We start from the raw sequence: 25,078 nt of genomic DNA, 5'->3' as shown, positions 1-25,078 counted from the left end.
ATCACAAACCAAGGCAAAGAAGTGTCCTTCAGAGCTGAAAAGCAACAGTGGAGGACTACATATGGAAAATGTTAAAGGAGCTGGACCCTCATCGCTTCTGTCAATTATTTCTGTTGCTCAAGGGAAAAGATCAAGAATTTAAATGCATGGTCTCCATTAAAGCACAGAGATAACTCCTTCCTCTCCTGAACCCATTGAAATGGCAGTAAAGAAATTCTTAAAAGCAGAAAACCCTAACAAATAAACAGCATAGAAGGGAAGCTTAATTTTTTTTTTTAATTTGACAAATTTTCGGAAGATGGAAAGCAAATGGAGGGGGCCTGATGTAGAGATCCATCAGCTATGACCTACAATGCGTGCAAGGGCCATGTGAGCCAGTCCACCCAGAACCTTTGAAAGGTGCAAAATTTGGACATAAAAAATGTCATAAAAATCAAGCTTGCATAACAGGGCTGAAAACACAGAATCATTAGTTTGCCAGGGCTGCCATATCAAAGTTCCGCTGATGAGGTGGCTCTTACACATTGGATCTGGAATGTTCTCCAAAGGCCCATGTATTTAAGAGGTAGGGCCTAGAGGGAGGTTTTAAGTACTTGGGAATGTGCTTTGAAGGGGATTTGGGACCTTGTTCTCTCTCTCTCTCTCTCTCTCTCTCTCTCTCTCTCTCTCTTCTTTTTTTCCAACTGCCATGAGGTGAGTGCTTGCTCACGTGCTCTCACCATGATGTTCTGCCTCATCACAGGTCCAAAATCAATGAGGCCAAGCAAACATGGAATGAGACCTCTGAAACCAGGAGGAGCCAAAATAAACCTTTCCTCCTTATAATTGATCATCTTAGGTGTTTGTTACAGGGATGGAAAACCGACCTCACGGATACTCATTACCCATAAAGCTATAAGTCTAAGATTAATGTGTCAGCAGAGTTTATTTCTTCTGAGGTCCCTCTCTTGGCTTGCAAATGGTCAACTTCTTTTTGTCTTCACATGGTTTTTCCTCAGTAATTGTGTCCAAATTTCCTTTTCTTATAAGGACACCAGTAATATTGAATTAGGGCCCACCTCAATGACCTCATTTAAGAAGTAACCTGATTACTTCTTAAAGATCCTCTCTCCAAATACAGTCACAATCTGAGGTTCTTAAATATACTAGATAAAATTTAGCCCATAACACATAGGAAGCAGTCAAAAGTCTTTTTTGTGGAATGGTTGGCTACCCGTCTCCTTCTTCATTCCAGGAAGCCAACCAACTCCCTGTGTGCACAACCCCCCACCACCATACACACATACACAGAAGACCAATGGTTTATTCTCAGAAGTCACATAGAGAAGACATTAGTCAAATATAAGGAAGAGAGAGGTCAGAAGTTGAAAACAGGAGTTTACCTGAAATGTCTACTTCTAGAGTTCTGCCTCCCAATCAGGAAGGAAGAGAAGTCTTGTTTTTAATAACCTAAGAGCCCCAAATAAAAGACCCTCAGACACTGACATCAGACACAGGAAGAGCTGCCAATCTCAGTAACTTCAATATTGCCTATTAGTATACCCCTCTCTTGCTGCCTGAGCTTCCAATCAGCTTTTATTCATCACTAGTATGTATGAATGCATAGCCTGACATTCGAGAAAGGCCTTTGACATGAGAAGAACCCAACATGCATTAAAAACTTCCAACACTCAGCAAAACCCACCACAAAGGAACTTTTTTTAAAAAGCTATAGTAATAAGCTAGAATTAACAAAATTGAAAAGATACTGTGGGGGTTTTTTGTTATGTTTTATTTTGTCTTGTTTTTAAGAGGGTACTGGAGGGTCTGGGGGTGTAACTCAGTGGTAGAACACCTACCTAGTGTGAGTGAGGCACTGGTTCAATCCTCAGTACCGCATAAAAAATAAATTTATAAACATAAATATTGTGTGTCCCTCTACAACTAAAAAAATTTTTAAAAAAGAAGGTACTAGATAGGTAAAGATGCAGAGAAATAATTTAAGAAATGCAAAATTGTTAATAACAATGTAAATCAAAAATTGGTAGATAAAAATGAAAAAACATTTCAGAAAATAAAACAAACAAAATTTAAATGATGGAACTAAAAGGAAAAATGACTTAAAGAAAATAATAAAAAGGAGCTTAATAATGGATTAACAGAATAGAAAAATAATGAAAAAGAAGTAATTTTAAAATTCATAATGGAATATTTTTTCTGAAAAAAAATGGAAATTAAAACATCCAGATTAAAAGAAAGGCCCACTATATCCAGTATAGGAAGTGATAAAAACCAAACACAAGGACTCCATATTATGAAATTTCAGAGATCAAAACATAAAAGTTTAAAAAAATCCCATAAATATCCTTGGGAGTTGGAGGAAAATCATTAACACAAAATATGGAAAGGACTAATATCAGACTTCTCATCATCAAATCTAGAGGCTGGAAGACAAAGAGAAAAAGACTTCAAAATACCAAGGAAAAGTGATTTGCAGTCTATCATCATATACCCAGCCAAAAAATTCTATCAACAAGTATGAAGATAGATTAAAAACATTTTCTGAAAGGCACAATTTCAATTATCACCATGAACAATTTCTTAGGAATCTAGGAACATGTGCCCCATCAAAGTGAGGAAGAAGGTGTTTCCTATTAACAGAATAAGTAGTGGATCCAACCCACGCATACAAAGAGAAAGTTCACAGATGAGACCGTGGAGAAGGGCTGGGAGAAACTTCCCAGGAGCATGGGTCCAGACAAAGCATAGGAAGGGTAGTCTCTGGGAGAGACACTAAAAAATAAATTAATAATAATCATGATCTATGTACAGATGATTTTATTTACTTGATCATTTGAAAAATAGTATTGATGAATGCATCACTAATACAATGGAGTATGAAAAAAATAAATTATAAGCTCACAAAATTCAGCAAATTAAAAAACAAGAAAAACATTTAACTCTAGGGAAAATATGCAAATGACAAACAACAAGGAAGATAGGATACAGTTCTTAGCTAAGACCTTTTATTATAGTCATAATAATATCAATCCTATTATTCAATGAAAAAAACTATATATAATTTTAATGAACATAGGAGGAGAAGGTAGGTGGGGTGGGGACAGGTGAAGAATAATGAGCTAAGTCTTCATCTATCATATCAGAATATTGATGCATAATGTCTAAAATGGATACTAAACAACAATGCAAGTGTTTTACTCAGAAATATGGAGGTAAGTACAAGAAAGCAAGAAATGAAGGAGTTGAACACAGTTGCTTATGGGAATGGGAGGGTAGGGTAGGAATTGCTTAGTTGGGGACTTCTGGGTTTTGTTAAACCATTTAATATTTAATGAATTTCAAACTAGTGCATGCATAACTATATCAAAATTAAATTTATTCAGTAAATAACTAGTCTAAGAGGAGATTGAAGTGAGAGGTGAACTGAGAACTAACGCACCTTTGGAATCCAACAAACATGGGAGCAAGTAGTGGACTCCGTGGAGCTCTGTGGAAGGGGCTGGTGTTATTTCACCTGTGTATAAGAGAAAAAAATGAGAGAAAACTGAAGTCTCAAGATATTCAGGTCCAAGCAGAACCCAACTTTAATAAGTCCTACCCTTGACCTCTACAGACTAGCAATCAATAGTAACTCAAAAGTAACCCCATTCAGAAAGTATGAAAGAAAATTCAATTCATAATCTGCTATTTTTAAAACCCTCCTCCTGTCTTTATGTCCGTGGCTCCTCACAATGTTTTTGAGTCTCTAAAGTCAAACCCTCCACTTGTTGCATGACCTATCTGACCCTTGCATGTGCATATTGATTGGCTTCTGCTGTGGTTTGGACACGGCTTGACTGTATACACCATGTGTGGAAACGTAAGCTCCATTGTGAGATATTCAGAGGGCAGAAATTAATCTGACTGTTGTGTTTAGAGGTGGGGCCTTTGGGAGATAATTAGAATTAGAGAAAGTCATCAGGGTGGAATTTCCACAATCCAGTACTGGTAGCCTTATAAGAAGAGGGGGACAGAGTGGAACTTGCATGATTGAATACCAGCAGGTTTATGAGAAGAGGGAGACAACCAGGAGAGTCACATGCATATATATGCCCCCTGTCTTCTGCCATGTTATATCCTCCTGTTCCATCTTGGGACTCTGCCAGAAGGAAAAACATCACCAAATAAGCCCTTGATCTTGGACCAGAACTATGAGTCAAAATAAAATCACTTTCCTTTTTAGGTTAGCTTGCCTCATGTGTTGCATTATAGTAATAGAAAATGAACTAATACAGATTCTTTTCCTTTCCTCCACTTCTGTGCCATCCCATCCATACATTCTTTTAATTTCCTATTCTCTTAGAAGTCTGGTGTTATGGTTTGGACGTGAGGTGTCCCCCAAAGGCTCACATGTGAGGCAATGCAAGAAGGTTGGAGAACAAATGATTGGATTAGGGTCTTGACCTAATCACTGAATGAATCCCTGGTGGGATTAACTGACTGGAAACTGTAGGCAGGTGGGGTATGGCTGGAGGAAGTGGTTTATTGGAGGCATGGCAATGGGGTACATATTTTGTATCTGGAGAATGGAGTCTCTTTCTCTCTTTCTCTCTCTTTGCTTGCTGATCACCATGTAAACTGGTTCCCTCTGCCACATTCTTCCTCCATGATGTTCTGCCTCACCTGAAAGCCCCGAGGAATGGAGCTGGCCTTCTATGTACTAAGACCTCTGAAACCGTGAGCCCCTAAATAAACCTTTCCTCCTCTACAGTTGTTATGGTCAGGTCCTATGTCACAGCAGGGAAAAAGCTGACTAAACCAACTGGGAAGACCTTTCCTTTTTAAAAATGTTTTTAATTGTAGATGGACACAATACCTCTGTTGTATTTATTTATTTTTATGCGGTGCTAAGGATTGAACCCAGTGCCTCACACGTGCTAGGCAAGCGTTCTACCACTGAGCTACCAACCCAGCCCCAAGACCTTTACTTTCATTAGCAGAATTGAGCAAGTAAAGAAACCAGAACAAGGGTTTAAAAAAAAAAAAAAAAAAAGTTTGTCCTTAAACTTTGTCTCACTCATGGGAATTTCTGGGTTAAAATTTAAGGGTTTTCATCATGTTTCTTTCTCTTTTTGATATTCTGCAGCAATGTGCTTCCACTCCTGGGGTGAGTTTGTGGAACTCTGATCAGAGAAAATAGGAGAGACCAAATGTTGGCTGTGCCCAGGGTAAGACACTCAGACCTCCAGGCTCAAATAACCACTGAACATCCGCTCCTCGAGTTTGGGGATTTTTGACTCCTTTGTTCACTGCTATATCCTAAGTGCTTAGAACAGCGTCTTTCCTGAAGGAGATGTTGGATAAGTTGTTAAACACTTGTACTTCCGGCAGTCAGCATCCTAGTGAGTACCACCCACCAATCTTTTTTGGGCTCGCCAAATAAGTGCCTTCTCCCCACAGTGAGCTACCCACGGCACAACATTTCTTAAAGGTTGGGTTTCTCCTTTAAATTAAGAAGTCAGAGCACCAGGGTCCTCATCAGTCTCACAAGCTGGCTGACACAAGGTCATTCTTCCGTACATTCTCAGTGTGCTAATGGAATTGGGTTTCTGAGCCTACACTGCTGGGTACCTGACCTCAGAGCAGGATCAGTTCACCTAGGAAATGGCATTCAAGAGACTCTTTGCAGCCTGCCAACCTCTCCTTATGATATCCTCTGCTTAATATGTCCTTGATTCAGGTTTTCATCATAATTCTAAGAGCTTACAGAAAAGAGCCCCGGGCTAGGAGACACAGAACTGAAACCCAAAGAAGAGTGTGGAATTTGATAGACAGGGCCTGGTGGAATTGGAGAGGAAATGCCACAAGGACACAGAGAGCAGAAACACAAAAATCACAGAGCTCCTGAGCCATCCAAGTGTGGAAGGGTCAAGGGGCTTGGGTGTCATTAGAAAAATCACAGCGGGGGTGAGTCCCACAACACAGGTGTCTTCGTCCATTTTCTGTTGTTATAACAAAATGCCTGATACCAGGTAATTATAACGTATAGACCTTTATTTGGCTGGTGGTTCTGGAGGCTGAAGTCCAACAACATGGCAAGTCCAAGAACAGAGCTGCTTGGCATCTGGTGAGGGCCTTCTCACAACATCACAACATGGCAGAAGGCTTCTCCTAGCAAGACAGCCAACACACTGGCTCTAATCCTTCTTCCTCTTCTTATATTCTATTAATACCATTTTGGGGGCCCAACCCTCATGACCTTTTCTAACCCTAATATTCTCCTAGAAGGCCCCTCTCCAAATACCATTGCCATGTGAATTTGGGGATTAAGTTTCCAAAACTTGAACTTTTGGGGATCATATTTTAAATTCTAGCAATGGGAGAAGTCAAGAATGCGTCTACTTCCTCTCTCCAGTGAATCAATGGGATGCGATATTTAAGGACATATGAAGAAAGCAGAAGGAATTGTAAAGTACATCTCTGTCAGGGGTGCAGACAGGCCACAGGCGTATTTTGAAGCAGGCTGTTGAATGTGACATTCTCTTGACCCTGACCTGGGACAACAATACTTTTTCTCCCAAGGGTGCACAGCATGCCACAGCATGTCTTGGGGGGGGAAGAAATGTAGAGGGGAAAAAGAAATCCCATTAAAATCGGGTCTCCTTTGTTATTTTAGTGCCTACTGTCATCTAAGTCATTTCAGAAATCTGAAAAGAAGTCTTATTTTTAAATTCATAATGTTGACCAAAGAGACTTGCCTTTATTATGCTCATAAATCATTCATATCTCCTGCATAACAAAGAGATTTTTTTAATTTCTATAATGCTTTTTTCCCACTTTCTTCCCAACATGAGAGGAAATGAGAATAATATTTTATGTTAATAGGAACAAAATGTTCAAAATGTATGCACTATATAGAAATCTTATAAAATGTTTCAGTGGAAACATTTTTTTTTTAACCAACAAAGGAAATGAAACACAAAAAGCCACATTAAAAGAACGTTGATGATTTTTACTTTAATGAGGAACCTGAGAGGAGTGGATTATGGGTGGGTGGAGGGAACCCCTGAGAGAAAACTAGAGTACTTAGGGCTCCTGTGGCTAGGGGCTGCCTGAGCACTGCACACACCTCCCCACCTTCTCTCCTTCTGTCTCAGATCCCAACAGCAAGCCCCAACCTGGCTCTCAGGTCTCTGCTACTCAGCCCCTTGGAGAGGTCATGAATGTCTCCAAGAGGTCAACATCCCTCAGCTCAGCATCCTGGGCTCACCCTCCAACCAGACAGGTACGACAATAGAGGAAAACCTCTCCTTCTGCCAGAGAAACATCCTGGCTCCTTGGCCACGGTAATGGGTCCAAAGAAACTCTGGGACTTCACATCTATTCCTTGAATAGTCAAGAGTAAAGACAAGGGATCCCTGGACGCCCATCAGAACCCAGAGCATGAAAAGCTGTAATGATTGGAAACAAGAAGATCTGGAGGAGAGTCATTTCTTTGGCACTGATGGAGTGGCAGTAGATTGCTTCAAACATGCCAGTGAATGCAAAGTCTTGTAAGTTGCATGTGGACCATCTGCATTTCGGTAGCCTGGGGTAAGCAGACTTCCCACCTTCTAGAGAGATTTATGACCTGATTTCAGTACCTTCCTCTGGGAAGAGCCACATGGAGTCCTACTGCAAAGCTGCTGGGGACGCTAAGCAGTGAGGGAAAGACCTTAACCCGCAAGGCAGAGCAAGCTCAGCAAGACAAATGCTCTTAGGTATGGACTCTGGAAATGGCTGCAGGCCTTCTCCTTCCCACCCACAACAAAATACCATTCATTGAGTTACCAACATCTGTAACACCTAAAATGCTTTGAATGAGTCTCATCTCTTGTTAAGATGCTTTTAAAGATAATTACTGCTTTGCAATAAATAAACAAATCACAGTCTTTGGAGAGCACATTTGACAAATGAAGAAAGGGAAAGAGGTGAGAGGGGATTTGGGGGATCAACTACATGATGATTTCTTTGCCTGAGTGCTTTTTATATTTACTTCACTTCATTCTTGCAGTAGCCCCTGTTTATAGGTTTTAGCTCCTGGTCTGTTCACTCTTTGGCAGCTTTCTTCAGGCTCCAGGGAGGACTCTAACACCCAGGCTCCTATTTCTTGTAGAGATGAGCCAGTAGGTAGACTATTTTAATAAGACCACAGGTAGAAGAAGAACCAGATCAGGGACATCTCTTCACCCGTTTCTCCATGTTTTTAAGCTGCATTGCTGTCTACAGCTGATCTTCATAATAAGTCTTTTGCTGTTTGACTCTCACACTATTATTTGCATTACTTTGATAAAAATTAAAATCTGAAATTGAGAATAGGACTGGGGGGGTGGGGGAGATCAGAGAAGAGGTGACAGATCGCTTATGACCTGGGAACTAAAAGTACTCCACTTAGAATCTTGAAATTCCTGGTGCCTAATCAGAAGGCTGGTGGGAACTGATACTACAACCCACGCAGACACACAGTCCCATCAGCTCAGAATGCAGGGAGCCTCACCGCCAGCCTTGGCAGAGAGGGGGCCAATGTTCCATCAGGCACATCACCCCAGCTCATTAACCCAGGGCCAGAGGGAGGCTGGTGGGTGGCACATGTCTGCCAGCTCTCCTGCCCTCTTACCTGGAGGCAGTTTCACCTCCTCTTAATAAACCTTATGGGACTTATAGGCCCAAAGCCCCCTTCATTCTTGGCCTTCAAGAGAAGTAGATGGTTCTTTGGTAAATACGAAGTCTACACCCAACTCTGATAGCTGGGTTCTATTCAGATTCATTCTGCACCATGACGCTTTCTAGACACAAAATGAAAATATAAATGAAATATAAATGATGAACACTCTTTGCCTCTTTGTGATTTTTTTGGTAACAGGAAAAAAAAAAGAACAAAACCACTGGATTCACTAACAAAATTAAATAAAATTTATAAGAACACTAAACACTAGATTTTTACTGCCCACGTAGACACAGCACAAAGTAAACACACCACATAAATAAAAAGAAGCACATCAACTGTTTCCATATCCCTGGAGTTTTATTATCTAAAGTGTATTATTCTGAAATAGAACAATTAATATAAAATATGATTTTCCTCTTATTGCCCTCCTTTTACTTTGAATTTGAGGGGCCTGTTGCTTAAGAGAGGCTTTCTGATGTCTGTAAATAAAGACCACATAGTTCTTCTGAGGTTCACAGAGCAGCTGTTAATCTGAAAAAATTGGCCCCTTTGAGGAAGCCATCAGAATTTTACTGTACAAAAATCAATGCCTCTGAATAGGAGCTCTAGCGTGCAGTGAACCAGCCAGAGAGGTTTCACGGTGGCAATAACCCCTCACCTCTGGGATTGCCCCATGCCCCAGCCTTCAAGGAGGCAAGCCAGAACAGATAGAAAATAAAATTCTATCAAGGAGAAAATAAACAGCAATAAACTCACCACTTTGCCTAAAGAGTGGGGCTTAAATCAGGAAGGATCGCATACCTCATCATTCTATCTGCAGGAAGCTCAAGAACAAAGCCTACATGTGCAGTGCTTTGTAAATGGAAGAGGTTTGATCTATCTTTTTCCTAAAGATCTGCTTTATTAAAGATGCAGAGTGAAATGCTGTCAAGTAAGCAGGGGTGTTCTCAATTCCATCAAGCCCTAAATTTCTACACAAGTGTTACCTGAAGCTCAGAGAGAACCAGTGCTCCTGGCGATGACCAGGCAAAGCACCACAAGATCCCACAGAGCTTTCTGACTCCACTGAGTTTACACACTGTGCTGTAGAATTTGATTCCTGGGTCTATGTCAAGGCACCCCAGACCTTGATGAAGTCAGAATTCTCAAGAGCAGACATGTTCCTACTTCCATAGAAACCAATTATATTAATAATCTATGCAATTAATTATTGAACTAGGTTCTTGAAACTTGACTTTCATAGCCAAGTCCAATCGCTTCCTTGGAGTGTCAGTTAAATTTCTTTTGTGGCAGGTATTACACCATCATCACCATCATTATTGTTCTAAGTCATACAAATAATTAAAATAGTGCTAGCTAACAGTTACAGCACGCACACACACACACACACACACACATACATATTTATACACACTCTGTTCCCAGGACTCTCTTGTCAAGTTTACAAGGTTCGGCAAGACTCCTTTAAGGTAGGAAGGTATACTATGATTTCCACTTTTCAAATTCAACCAACATTCCGTATGTATTTATTGAATTCTTAACATGTTCCAGGCAGGCACTTATCTAAGTTTTCAGCTATAAATGAGTCTTCATGTGGAGCCCATTTTCTATTATAAAACATATAATAAATAAGTAACCTAAAAGGTAAACAGTATCATTTCAGGCAATTAAACATTCTACAAAGACAATAAAATTAGGTGACAAGAATGACCAAAGAGTCAAGGAGAGATCACTGAAGGGTTTTTTTGAGAAGTGATATTTGAGCAAGGGCTGAAGAATGAAAAGCAGGTATCCCATGAAGGATATAGGAAATGGTCTGGTCTCATGAGCGGTTTCATTGGACATCAAATCCACACTGACCAAAGCTTTAGTGCTCCATCATGAGTCACAGCACTGCTTTATCCCTAGACTCCCACAGAGTTATGTGGCTCTGAAGCTTGTATTCAATGGACCATCTATTTACATATCACTCATGTCTGGTGTTACATGGCCAATCAATCTCTAATCTGCCATTACTGTTTTCATTATAATTACATTTTCTTTCCAGTTTCTAGCTTTTGAGTCCTCAACCATGCAGGTTATCAGTGTGTTATCAGAACCAGCTGTTCGGCTCTTTTCAACTATCTGAACAGACTGAGTAGGAACAGAAGCATTAAGTTACTTCTGATGAAAAAGCGTGCACACACACACACACACACAATCAGAGTTAACACTGAATCTAAACAAATCTGGAGCAGCATTCATCAGCTTCATAAATACCAGAAATACCCACATGCATTTTGTTCAGCATGATATATTTTTTCAAGAGAGATGCTTTAAATTTTCCATTTGGTGCCAAGGTAAGTTTTATGCTTCTGTAATGTACAACATATGGATCTTATGACATTATGCATTATTTGCATCCCAATAAAACAGCTCATTAATCAAACAGCCTATTGTAACCTCCAGCTGCAGAAACACACCCAAGAAGGAGAGTATGTTTTAACTTAGAATGTGTCCTTTTAAAATAATATTTGTCCGATCACATTAAACAATAGTCAAATATGTATGAGAAGTTAGCATATTAGGAAAGAGGTTACAGCCAGCACTGAAACACAAAATACACAGTGAATTTCTTTCCTGACTTTAGGCGACTTGATTTTCTTTCCTCCAGTTGATTTTAATGTTGTTTTCTTATGAGGTCAAAACAAGGTCTTTTGTAGCAGACAACATTTAGCTATAATAACGTACAGCTAAATTAGGAGTGGGTCCATTGTTGAAGAGTTCATTAGAGGAGTAAATTGGAATTTTACACCCACATCAACCATTGTAAACTCACCACACCTAATAAAATATGCAAAAAAGCATGCTATGTCCAATACGCAAAAAAGCACGCTATGTCCAATGTTCCTGCACACGGGTTCTTGACATGTATTCAGCCAGGTCCTAATGGCAGCCATAAAAACCGACTCCAGCAACCTCACTTCATCTAAAGAGGACTTCTTTGGAAGGATATCAGGAAAAGGGAAAGTGCTATTGGTAACGCCATTAGAGACAAGCTGGAGACACAGACGTAGGAATGAAAGGAACTAGAAGGCTCCTAGGGAACATGAGGTTAGAAGCAAAAAAAAAAAACAAAAACAGCAATGCCCCTGTGAAATAATAATATATATATATATATATATATATATATATATATATTTAGTCTCCACTTCAGATTCCTGGCATAGAGCTCCTAAAAGCCTTCGAGTTCCTTGAGAGACAGGAGCATCTTTTATAATTTATAATGAACCCCTTCAGAAGACACTCAAGTCTGCTGCCCTAATGAGGTGACTCAGGGTGGGGCTCCTGGATAGCTTCAAGATGGGGGCTGCTCACCAGAAACACAAGATTAGAGGTAGAAACACTCATTCCCACCTCTTGCCCCCCAGGGAAGGGGATACTGGGTTATAAAAGATCTTGAACAGGAGGCTTGGAGAGCTCTGAAGTCAATGAACACTCCACATGCCTGGAGAGTGGTTTAATCCACTTTCATGAGGGAAGAGGCTCCTGTCGTTAGGTCACTTTCAGACTCTCCCTGCATACTTCTTCATCTGACCATCCAAATGTATCCCTTATTATAAACCATAACAGTAAAGTGTAGCATTTTCCTGAGTCCTGTGAGTCATTCTAGCAAGTATGAAGATATATATATAATATACATATGCATATGAAATACATGTGAGACATATATATTATGCACATTATATACCCAAGGGATTGGCTTTCCTGATGGTGCAGATGGCAAGTCTGAAACTCCTAGAACAGGTCCACACCTGGGAACTCTAGGACAGAAACCCATGTCCTAGAAACCCAGAAATCCAGAGCTGGCCTTTCTTCTTCCTCAGGGAAAACTCCGCTTTATTCTTGAGGTCTCTCAACTGATTAGATAGGCTTGCCCAAATTATTAAAGATAATCACCTTTACTTAAACAGATTGTAGATGTGAATGACAGCTAGAAAAATACTTTCACAGCAATACATAAATTAGCATCTGAGTGTATAGCTGTGATCCTTAACCTGGCCAAGTGGACTCATAAAACTAACCGTCACAGTCCACCCTTCATCAGCTTGCCACCTACACACATCTTCCTAAACTACACTTAATCTACAAATAAAAACAAAAAAAAGTGTTTCTCTTAACAGGTTACAACTATCCCACCTACAGCTGAAAATGCATTTATTCCCCAGAAGAAGCAAAATCCTTAAACAGGGTTCGAACTCTTCCTTGCTATCTTATAACTTAACTTCTGTAAAATAACTAACCATTACTAATATATCTTATGTTAGATGAGGAGGAGGTAAAAGAGGAAATAAAACAAAAATATTTGTGCATACACAGGAACATTCACACTCAACTATATTCATAAAAATTAGGAAGATCAAATTAAAAAAATTTGTTAAAATAAATAAATTAGGAAGAAGCACAAATAGCAATATAGTCCCTCTTTCTGAAACTGGTCTATGCTCATAGATGATAGCTGTAGCTACTGCTCATTCCAAATTCCCTTTGCCCTCAGACTGCACCTCAGCTGGTCGTTGCTTTTTTGGTAGGTAAGCTGGCCCAAACCTCCATTCCTTAATAATCTGGGCCATGAGTGGCCTTGCCCAGATTAGGCCACTGTAGCTCCTCATTGCCTTATTCATGGGTTATGGTAATGTCGGATCATAGAGACCCATAGCATTAACTAGTTGATCAATGCATCCCTAGAAAAGGAAAAGGAAACTGCCTATATCTATAAAATAGTGAACCTAAAGCATTACTGCATTCCTGGAGCAACGGCAGGGTTAGCAACAGCATCAAGGACTTGAAAGATGTTTGAGTGATGATTCCCAAAACATCCTCATTCAACTCTTCAATTTGGCCTGAGCAGAAGACAGATAGATCTTGGAGAATGATAGTGCATTGTTGTAAACTTAACCAGATGGTGACTCAAATTGCAGCTGCTGTTCCAATATGGTTTTATTGCTTGAACAAGTCAATACACCCCCTGGTACCTGATATTAATCTATTGAGCTGGTGAATGCTTTTCCATTTATTTTTAAGCTCCCCATTAGTAAAGACCATCAGGAGCAGTTTGATTTCAGCTGACAAGGTCAGCAATACAATACACCTTTGCTCTGAGACCTCAGCATTATATTAACGCTCCATCCCTAACTCATAATTTAGTCCACAAAGGCCTGGATTGTCTTTGCTTTCTCAAGACATGACAGTGGCCCATTACGTTGGTCATGTTAGATTTATTTGACATACGGATTCTTAGGATTTGGACTGAAGTCCTGTCATCTTCAATGGATAACTGCTCTTCTTTTGATAAATAATTTTCACCTTGTCCCTGGGTTTTCACAGAAACTGGACATTTAACCATAGGTCGTTCATTGCCTGAAACCTAAGCTATGCATCATGAACTTACTATTATAAGTTATTATCTAACCTATTTGAGCCCAGTTATACATTTACAGTAGCATTCAATTATCAAATACAAAGGGGTATATAAAATACTGAAAGTGAGCAGGCCCTGAAGGCATAGTAAATTACATAAAGAAGCGGCCTAAATGTCCACAGTCCCTATTCCTGACCACTATCTCTCTAAACCTGTACCTCTTGGCTTCATGGGGAACTCCTTGTAACCAACTGACTAGATGGTAAGGTTGTGAGGCACCAAAAAGTGGACAACTGCAATGTCAATGTCATTACCAACTAAATAGATGGTAAGGTTGTGAGGCACCAAAAAGTGGACAACGGCAATGTCATTGTCGTTTGGGGGACACACCTATAGGACATTGGTGAAAGGAATTACTCTCAGTGATTGTTCATTTTGCTTTGAAAGAGAAATAACCAGAAGTCTGAGATTATACTCTTGCATGGGCTATATCCACTGGTTTGATTGGCGGGTCAGAACCTTAGGAGAACCTCATTGGAAAACTGGTCACACAGGTTCTGTGCAAGAGGTATGTGGATGAACCTCTCTAAATGGTCAAAACCCACAAAGGTACTTGTGTCCCATGTGACTGTTCACTAAGGATAATCACAGCAGGAGAGGATAATAGGAGATAGGCAGGGTGATCTTCTCTGTTGGTAAAGTCAGCTTCTTTCCGTGGATATTTTGAGCATTTCCTAAGGTGTGCATCAACGAAGTAGCCATTTGCCAACATCACTGAGTGCAGATAGCTGTGTTTCAGTCCACAACAGACTCTTAGAGCCCTTTTTAAATCTTCAACTCAAAAACTTGAATCCAGACTATCTGCTCAGTGGGTCCATATCAAGAAATTTACATTCATCCAACTTAATGCCGTTTCCTATTATCCCACACCCTTTATATCCCTTCTCACAAAGGGATTGGATTGTTGTCTCTATGAGTGAGGAAATCACACACTTCTTTGGTACAGAGTGCACCTTTACATGGCTTTCAGTTTTTAATCTTAACCCTTGAGTCTACTTATGATTTTAGAAGCAAAGAAGGGTATGTTTGGAGGAGAATCAGTGGTGTCTTGCCACTACATCAGGGAAAGTCTCTGGACTAAACAAAGTTAACCTCGTTAGAGAGGAATAGAAGGGTTGCTTCCACTGGCAAAGAACTTGGCAGAATTTGGGGGTTCAGTATGTTCAGGTTCATTGGGATCTTTCTATATGTCTCATTTACAACTTTCAGGAGCCCATTTCTCCCCAGTAAATGCTTTCACATTCATAGAAAATATTCTGTGAGTTTGGGGATTCAATTTCTGTGGTATTACAGCCATTCCTGGGATAAGACTCAGGATTTGGCTTTCAGAAATATTAGCCCTGTAACTTTAGGAGATAAGAGTTTCTGCTGTAGAGTGATCACCTCTGTTCCTCTTCCTTTCTGTGTTGGATTTTTAACCCAATGTGATGAGATTAGCAGGTGGGGCTTTTTCAGACCTCTCATGGAGGGAATTAGTGCCCTTATAAAAGAAGGCCCAAAGAGCAGTCTTGCCTCTTCCACCATGTGAAGACATAGGCTGTCTATGAGCCACAGAGTGAGCCCTCACCAGATACAAAACCTGCTAGCATCTTGGTTCCTAAGCCTCCAAAATGTGAGAAATAAATTTTTATCCTTATAAAACACTATCTTTATAAGGTATTTTGTGACATATGGTATTTTGTGATAGCAGCCTGATTTTAGGTCTTTTAGACAGAACTTGAGCTAGGAATTTCTAGCTCTCAATTTCATCCTCTTATTTCCTCCTGTTCCCAGGAGAGTTAGGAGCCACCAGTCAGTCTCATTATACACCACAATTTGATTAGAATATTCAAAGTATCAAATACATGGTCACCCAGAACATTGCTGTTTATAAGCATTTGATTAGAAATACCCAGTGACTGCGTTTTCTATATCTCCATTGCCACATCCTACCATGGCCGACCAATGCCCTCTTTACCACTGGAAAGAGTCATCAGTGCTTTCACATCTAATCACATTAGAGAACCAATTCCTTAAGATTCCATTTCTCTAGAAGTGCTGAGTCAGAGTCCTACCAGAGAAATGATATACAGAAAATGAATATTTGTATGTATCTTTACATGATTGTTGAAGGGACTAGCAAGTCTGACATGCCCTGGGCAGCCCATCAGACTAGAAACTCTCAGGCAGTAGCTGATGTTGCTCTCCAAAGGTACAATTTCTTCTTCCTCAGTGAAACTGTTTTGCTCTTACGAACTGACTTGCGAAGTCCCACCGAAATTATCAAAGGTCATCTCCTTTAAAGTCATTTAATGTTAACATCTACAAAATACATTTCTCACAACACCTACATTTACAGTTTAGTTGAATAATTGAGTACTAGAATCTAACCAGGTTGAAACATAACACTAAACATCATGCTATTGTCTGCCTAGAAAAATTGGGGCATTAGAACATGTGACATTTCAAGAAAATGAAGTCCATATGATAGTCCATCATTCCAAGCACTGTTCTGGCATTGAACTCAGTCCAGGTAATTCTGGAAATAAATCAAAATCCAATAACTGAGATGGAGCCGGTGTTGATCTGTCAAAGGCAACACCGGAGCAATGAGACCTGTACCTCGAGTCAGCTGAATCTCTGGGTTTGGGTATTGGTCACTCAGTGGATAGGAATTAGGGAGGGAGTCCTTCTGCCCTGAAGTATTTCTCAGCCTTAAAGCATACTGTCCTGGGAGTCCTTTTTAAAACTACTTCTGAAAGTGCTTATACTATGTTGTTAATATGAAATACACTAAATATTATACTAGACTTTTGCCAAGTATTAAAGGAAATAAAACATTAAAAAGTGTGTTCTGTTTAATCAAAGCAGAAATAAAAGAGAGCGGCCCTTAGTAGAACATTTATTGAAGTTTAAGAACCTGTGCTGTGGTCTGGAATGCAGCTTATGCTTAGCATGGGCAAAGCCCTGGGTTCAAGCCCCAGCACAACATAAACAGAAAAGAAGAAAAAGATGATGTTGATGATGTATTGTTTTACATTAATTCACCTTGTGCTCAAAACAACCCCAATAGCCAATATAACCATCCCCATTTTAAGTAAGGAAATTGAGGCCAGTAATTGATAGTGCTGAATGGTTCTCCCTCAGCATGGATCTGAATACCCTTTCCACTACCTCTAATTTCTATGTTTTTAGGCTACAACTCTAAAAAGTACAGAAAGCCCAAGTGCTTAAAAAAAAAGAAAAGAAAAAGAAAGAAAGAAAAGCAGCCTAAAAGAGAAACCAGAATCTGTTTCACTTCTGCCTGACACTGATCACTCTTCTTATTCTGTCCTACTCAGAGATCCGGTAAATCATCTTTGGGAACATGAGATGATTTCCAACCTAACACTAGACCAAATTCTCAAGACCTTACACATCTTTCCTACCTGCAGACACTCCCTCCCTGCTACTCCTAACCCTAATATTCTCAGAGCAACAAAAAGAGAATAAATGAAGGCACTGTTTTCATCAGCTTTCATTTCTGAGACCAAAATACCTGATAAGACCAATTTAGAGGAGAAAAGTTTATTTGGGCTCATAGCATCAGAGGTTTGGTCTATAATTGGCCAACTCCATTGCTCTAGGCCTGAGGTGAGGGAGCACATCATGGAAGAACTGTGTGGTGAAGAAAAACTTTTCAGTTCATTGCAGCCAGGAATCAGAAAGAGAGGTCGAGGTGACAGGGATAAAATTTAATCCCCCAAAGCATGTGCCAATGACAAACTTCCTCCAGCCTCAATCCACCTGACAACAAGTAGCACCCAGTATAGTAGTCTTTTCAAATTATTAATCCATCCAATGAATTAATCCACTGATTAGGTTATTTCTCATAATCTAATCATTATGCCTATCACTACCTTGTCCCATGAGGTTTGGGGGAATACCTCATATTAAAACCATAACAGGCTCTGAGCCTAATGCCAGGAGACAGAGCTGGAAAGGGGCCAGAGAAGGACTTTCTAAAGTGTGGAGACCGGGGCCTGGTGAAGCACAGTATGAAATGGCATCTCTACAAACTAGCTCCAGGTTTCAGTGTCTCAGCTGTAACTGTAACTGGCCTCTTATTTACCTGCCTCTCTTAGGTACTACCAGTTCCAGACCCATTAGAACAATGGATTATCACAATGTTCATTTTATAATAACAGACCTAAGACATAAATGCAAAATAACAAAGCCTCAGTACACTCTCAGCTATCACTGGGGGAAATGTTCTGGTAGAATTCTGCACTATAATATTTACTGTGGCAACAACATAGAACTTTACCAACAACACACACCAACACACACACACACACACACACGCACACGCACACACACTGCATCAGCTTGTTTCATTATCCAATAAGAGGAAGCAAGAAATAAAAAGAAAACAATTGGTGAAACTAACCAATTACAGGTTTTTCTTTAGAGGAAATACAGTGACCTAATATGGTTAAACTTTCATTTTTCTGGATAACGAGGTTTTGTTTGTTTTTTTTTTTAATGGGGTCTTTGAGGGTTCAGAAAACTTTGGTAAGTTTTCTAGATTTTCTTAGGTTCCTAGAATCTCAGGGTTTATTCATGCTTTCCTAAATTCTAACTATGTATCCTAATGGTGAATGTATATTCACAAAATTTGCATACCATTTTTAGTTGGAGGAATGACTTGTATAGATGTACTATGGAGAGTTGTTGGTCACACTCATACACGTAGGTTCTGGGGCTCCTTACCCTTGTATTTTCTCCTCAACTTGCCAGCCCAACTGGACATATTCAGCACTTTTAATCCTTTCTCATCACCTTTTTTGAATTATCTCCCTCACTTTTATCCATGACTTTTTTTTTATCATCTGAGCTAGTCTTCTTTTCTATTTCTTGATGAGTTACAACAAAGTTCCTATTGCAAAATTATTTTCACCATCTATTTAAGCACATGATCAAGCTACAAATGGCATTTTGAAGCCATAGGCACTTGGATGTGTCCTGGATGAAAAAAGACAAACTATCTCCAAGCCTTGCATCATAAAAATTACCTTATTATTTAAGTATGGTTCTTCATATCCATGGGTTTTACATCCTGGGATTCAAACAATTAGGAACCAGAAAGATTCACACACAAAAAAAGTTGCATCTATACTAAACCTGCACATATTTTTTTCTTGTCAATATTTCCTAAGCAATATGATATGCCAACTATTTACCTAACATTTACATTATAGTAGATAGTATATGCAATCTAGAGATAATTTAAAGTACACAGGAGAGTGTGGTAGTTATTTGAAACTGCTAAGCCACTTAATATAAGCAACTTGAGTATCTGCAGATTTGGGTATCTTGGGGGAGGCGATACTGAAATAAATTCTATACAGATATAGGGCAATGATTACAAATCTCAAAAAGAGTTAGAAGTGCCATAATCCATTTATATATGTGAACCGAAAGATGTTTGGAAAGGCAGATAAAGAACCAATCATTCACGTGTTTCAATCAATTAACCCCTAACATTAGACATGAGTGTTTTCCCTTACTAGTCCTTCAGAAATTAAAACTATCTAATGAACAAAATGATTTTTATACATGAATTTTTATTTCTCTGGGAAGTAAAATGATATAACGAGAGGAAAAATAGACACGTTGCCAAGTTCACAGTTAACTTGTTCTTATGAATCTGGGTTTAAAAAAAAATCAATTTACTCAGAGAAACTGCTCTGTAAGTAAGTAGAGATATCCTAACTAATAAAGCTGTTTTGGGAAAACAATATAAGATCTGATCCTAAACTCAGTAACTGTCAATTTCTTCCCTTCTACTTGGGAACAATTAGTTAAGCGTATGCTAAAAGTTACAAAGTGGGTCCTCCTGAAGTCATAAAGATCAAGGTTCAAATTCTCCTACTTTATTTGCTGTCTTTGTCACCTTATTCACCCTCTCTGAACCTCAGTTTCTCCATCTGAAAGACAGTACCCACTTCCAAGGGCTGTGGTGAGAACAAGATCATGGGTGTGGGATCCCTTGGAACAGGGCCTCACACAGAGGGAAAAATCAAAGAATCATTGCCGCTGAGTGCCTGGAGTGAGGCAGATCAAGCTTCATATCCTGTTGCCATCACTTCCTGACTAAGTCACCTTGAGCAAATTAATGTCAAGAGTCATTTTCTTTATGAATAATTTCCTCTTCACCAGGTTTTTGTGAAATTTATATGAAATAATATGGGGAAAGCGTCACATTCAGAATCTGGCACACAGGAAATGTTAAATAAAGGATAATAACTTATTATTACATTTTAAAAGGACAGATTAAAAGCTGCCAAAGGAAGAAATTATCAGATCCACATATCACAACCAAAACTCATATGGTCAAAATGGGGGAAAATAGGCACATCACAGAATCCAGAATAAAAATAATCTGGAGAGCCTTTTTAGGGAGCTTCCTCTGATGGGTCCTTCTCCGTGGATATCCATATTCATACTCAGGACCTAATGCCCTAGAATAATTGTCAAGCTGAAGTAGATGACATATATAAACCCCTCTATAGAGCACCTTTCTCCTTTAAGAACAGTGAGAGATCCCTACAACCACAAACTGCACCTTTCTCCAGGGATGCCTATCACAGAGCCTAGCACACAATAACTATTCAGTCATTTTAAAATAAATTTATAAATAAGTTTTCTATCTTAATAGGCCTATATTTCTATCAGAAAATAAACACCTAGATTGCATGGGTGGCGTATCTCATGTAACTCTCACCTATGATACAGAAACTAGCACACACCAGGTCCTCCACGGGGCTTGAACTATTGATTAATTAGATAAATTGATATTAAGTAATGTAACTGAAGTGGTGAGAGTGACAGCCCAGCGTTTTCCTGGGTTATCAGACTCCTCCGAAGCATGAGAATGCAGCCATGGTGTTTTCTGGTTTACACACCTATCAGTCAAATGCTAAAGTGGCTCGGCCATGCAGTTATTGCCCTCTCCTCCTGAGTTATAGCAGCATCTCCTAGTGGACTGTACCCTGTAGCCAACGGCCGCATGCCAGGAGAGCACCAGATAAGCCCGAGTGGTAATGACGAGGCTGGTCTCCTGGAGATTAAGTCATGGCATCCCATTAAAGGATGATGTCAGGATGTCAGAGGCAGAGATCAACCATGGGCACACTCAGAGGAGGAGGAGGAAAGGGAGACACTGGATATAGATCCAGGATCCAGGTAAACCTGGCTCTGTTACCCTGGCCTGAAGTTAGAGCAGGGCTCTCTGGGACAAAACCTGGAACAAGAGGTCAATCCTTCTTTATTCAGAGTCCTGTGTTTGCCAAAACCAAAAATAAAATACCTTTAAAAAAAATCAACTTAATGTCTTTGGTAAGTGATCACATTCTGTTCATGACTCAGATGACCCTGCCCCTCTTCCCCTCAGGGCTGTCTCAGTTCTAGGAAGCTTATGCAAGGCAAGTGTTTCAAGGAGAAGAGGTTCACTAGTCACCCACGGTGGCATCAGGACATGTCCCTGCCGCCAATTTGTCTCCTGCCCTTGTTCTACACTATTCAGTGAAGGATCAGCTCTTCCCTCCTCCTAAATGGAAGCTTCTCAGGGTCCTGCCCTCTCTTATTTTCTCTTTCACCCAGGTAAAAGGGAAAATCTTGCTGCTCCTACATCAGGCTGAAATCAGGGGCAGTTGTGAAGCCAGGACCCCATGCCTCTGATATCTTACTCTCTGGTGCAGGGGGGGTGGCTCTATTGGTTCCACACTCTCCTGGGGCTTTGGGGGCTATGTCAAGACATCTTACCAGGTATCAGTGCAGCCATCTCTGTTCTCAGGCCACTGGGAAGATCGGGACATTAAACTGCAGGCCTTTTCTCTGCTCTCCAATCCTCCAAACCTGATTGGAGCTTCTGTCTATCTCCCCTGCTCCCTGCTGCAAGACTCAGCCCCAGGGTCCTCCTTCCCTTCACTTTTCCCCTCAGCCACCGCTCTGGCACTAGGAACCTCTTATTCTCTCTTTTGCTGCTGGGTTTCCTCAAGCCTAATGTCTTTGACACTCAGAAGCCAAAAAGACAGCTACTTAGGTCTTCTTTTATGTTGTTCCAGAAAATGCATAAAGTCTGCACCCGTGGGATCACTGCAGAAACTCTCGCCTGTAGTTTTGACCCTACTGAGGATACAACATCCTCCCAACTGAGCCTCTGCTGGCTTGAGCCTCATCTCCTTTGCCCTGTGTGACAAAGAATTCCAGAAAGTATCTGAATGAGACAAAAGAAGGAGGTTCATAAGGGATGAAAAGAGGGAAGTGCCATTTAGGAATCCTGACCACAGGGTGAAGCCAGAATGGAAGCTACCAACAAGGCTCTGAGTCCCATGGTGCAGGGTGAGAGCAACATCCAGATCCCACACTACGCAGGGGTGGCAGGTTGTCAGGGAGGGGCATTCTCCAAGTGCACAGAGACTTAGCCCAGAGTTCAAATCAGAAAAATGGAAACAGGAAAGGATTTGAATCTAAGGTTGGAAAAGATGACTTCTGATTTACATATGACTAAAGATCCCTGGGGAAGGGGGGGCTTGCTTTGCTCTATGCTGGTTTGAGCAGCCTTCCCCGTGGGGGCAGACAGCGTGCAGTTTGGAACTCAGTCTTGAAGGTCAGACAACTACGGATCTCCCCCAGACCCAAGCAAGTTATTTCAACTTTTTGTGCATCTGCTTCCTTAATTCTAAGAAGTTGTCAACTCCTTCTCCCAGTTTAAGTTCTTAGAGCACGTGCCCCCCCCCACACACACACACACCCTACACATACACTAAATCACTTTTGAACCAGTGACCACTCTCTCTTCAGTGAATTAGAAGCTCAGTAAACATTGGGTCAAATGAAAAAACAAACAAACAAAAAAAAAAAAAAACCTTCCTTTTCACCTCTGGCCAAAGTGGTTCCTTTAATGCTCTTCTTTCTTCCTGACATCTCCGCTCAACCCCTCAACTCTATATTTTATACCTGGACAGTCACTAACCATCTAGTAATGAAGTACTAAAGCTGTAGTCTTTATTTAGTGAGCTAACCTAATTAACCTGGGTGGTACAAACTCCACCTGTGCCCAAGATCAATCCTGGGCCTACACTATGAACATAAAATCTAACAGCCTGTGATCTAAACACACAACAAATGCCCAGTGAAGAGGGGACAAGGCACAGGACCATTGAACGAGAAATTCAGGATGCCCTTTATTTACATCCTCTTACTCTCTTTTTTCCTTACGAAGGCCCTGACACCAAGAAGCAGCGATGGGCGGAATATAGGACTGGAAAAGGTAGAGGCAGGAAATCCGGTGCTAAGCTGACCTCTGCAAACTTGACCACTTGCATCTCTCACTTGAAAATGGATACACCAGGCTGGATGGGCGGTTCCCACCCCTGGCTGATCAGCAGGACAGAACCACAATGTCTATCCATCTCAAACTTACTGAATCAGAACAAAGGGTTGAATTACTGAAGGGTACACACAGAGTGAAACTGTGGCAAGCCATCTTATCCCTTGAGCCTCAGTTTCCTCCTCCGTAACAAGGTGATAAGATAAACAGCCTCATAAAGCCTTATAAATCTGTTATAAGGAGAACAAGAATGTATCCAGAATGTCCTCTCATTGCCTGACATGTAGCCAATGATCCATTGATCATTTTATTTGTAAAGCTCCCAATCAATAAATAAGGTCATTTTATCCCCCATTTAATAGATGAAAAAGTTGACATTCAAACTTTGCACAGGTAACCACCTTAGTGACAATGGGTAGAAATGGGATTTTCAGTGAGGTATCTCTGCATGAATTGATAATGTTTTAAAATACATTTTCTTATCTGCACGTTTACTCCTCTCCTACATCTTTGACCCTCCCTCATAAGGAAGAAGGTTGCTTCTCATCTGGTCCACTATTTCCACACATATATGTATAGATATTTCTAAGATAGATAGATAGATAGATAGATAGATAGATAGATAGATAGATAGACAGATGACAGCAAAATGCATTACAATTCTTATTACACATATAGAGCACAATTTTTCATATCTCTGGTTGTATACAAAGTATATTCACATCAATTCGTGTCTTCATACCTGTACTTTGGATAATAATGATCCTCATATTCCACCATCATTAATAACCCCATGCCCCCTCCTTTCCCCTCCATCCCCTCTGCCCTATCTAGAGTTCGTCTATTCCTCCCATGCTCCCTCTCTCTATCCCACTATGAATCAGCCTCTTTATATCAAAGAAAACATTCAGCATTTGGTTTTTTGGGAATAGCTAACTTCACTTAGCATTATCTTCCCTAAGTCCATCCATTTACCTGCAAATGCTATGATTTTATTCTCTTTTATTGCTGAGTAATATTCCATTGTGTATATATGCCATATTTTTTTATCCATTCATCTATTGAAGGCATCTAGGTTAGTTCCACAGTTTAGCTATTGTGACTTGTGTTGCTATAAACATTGATGAGGCTGTGTCCCTGTAGTATGCTGTTTTTAAGTCCTTTGGGTATAGACTGAGGAGAGGGATAGCTGGGTCAAATGGTGGTTCCATTTTTTTCCAAGAAATCTCCATACTGCTTTCCATATTGGCTGCAGCAATTTGCAGCCCCACCAGTAGTGTATGAGTGTGCCTTTTTCCCCACATCCTCGCCAACACTTAATTGTTGTTTGTCTTCATAATAGCTGCCATTCTGACTGGAGTGAGATGGTATCTTAGAGTGGTTTTGATTTGCATTCCTCTAATTGCTAGTGATGATGAACATTTTTTCATGTATTTGTTGGTTGATTGTATATCATCTTTTGAGAAGTGTCTGTTCAGGTCCTTGGCCCATTTATTGATTGGGTTATTTTTTGGTGGGGGGATGCTCAGCTTTTTGAGTTCTCTAAGGCTTCTTGACTTAAAGCTGAATATGTTCA

This window comes from Marmota flaviventris, chromosome 2 (assembly GCF_047511675.1).
Source record: "Marmota flaviventris isolate mMarFla1 chromosome 2, mMarFla1.hap1, whole genome shotgun sequence".
Taxonomy (NCBI): Eukaryota; Metazoa; Chordata; class Mammalia; order Rodentia; family Sciuridae; genus Marmota; species Marmota flaviventris.
This window is presented reverse-complemented; position numbering follows the sequence as displayed.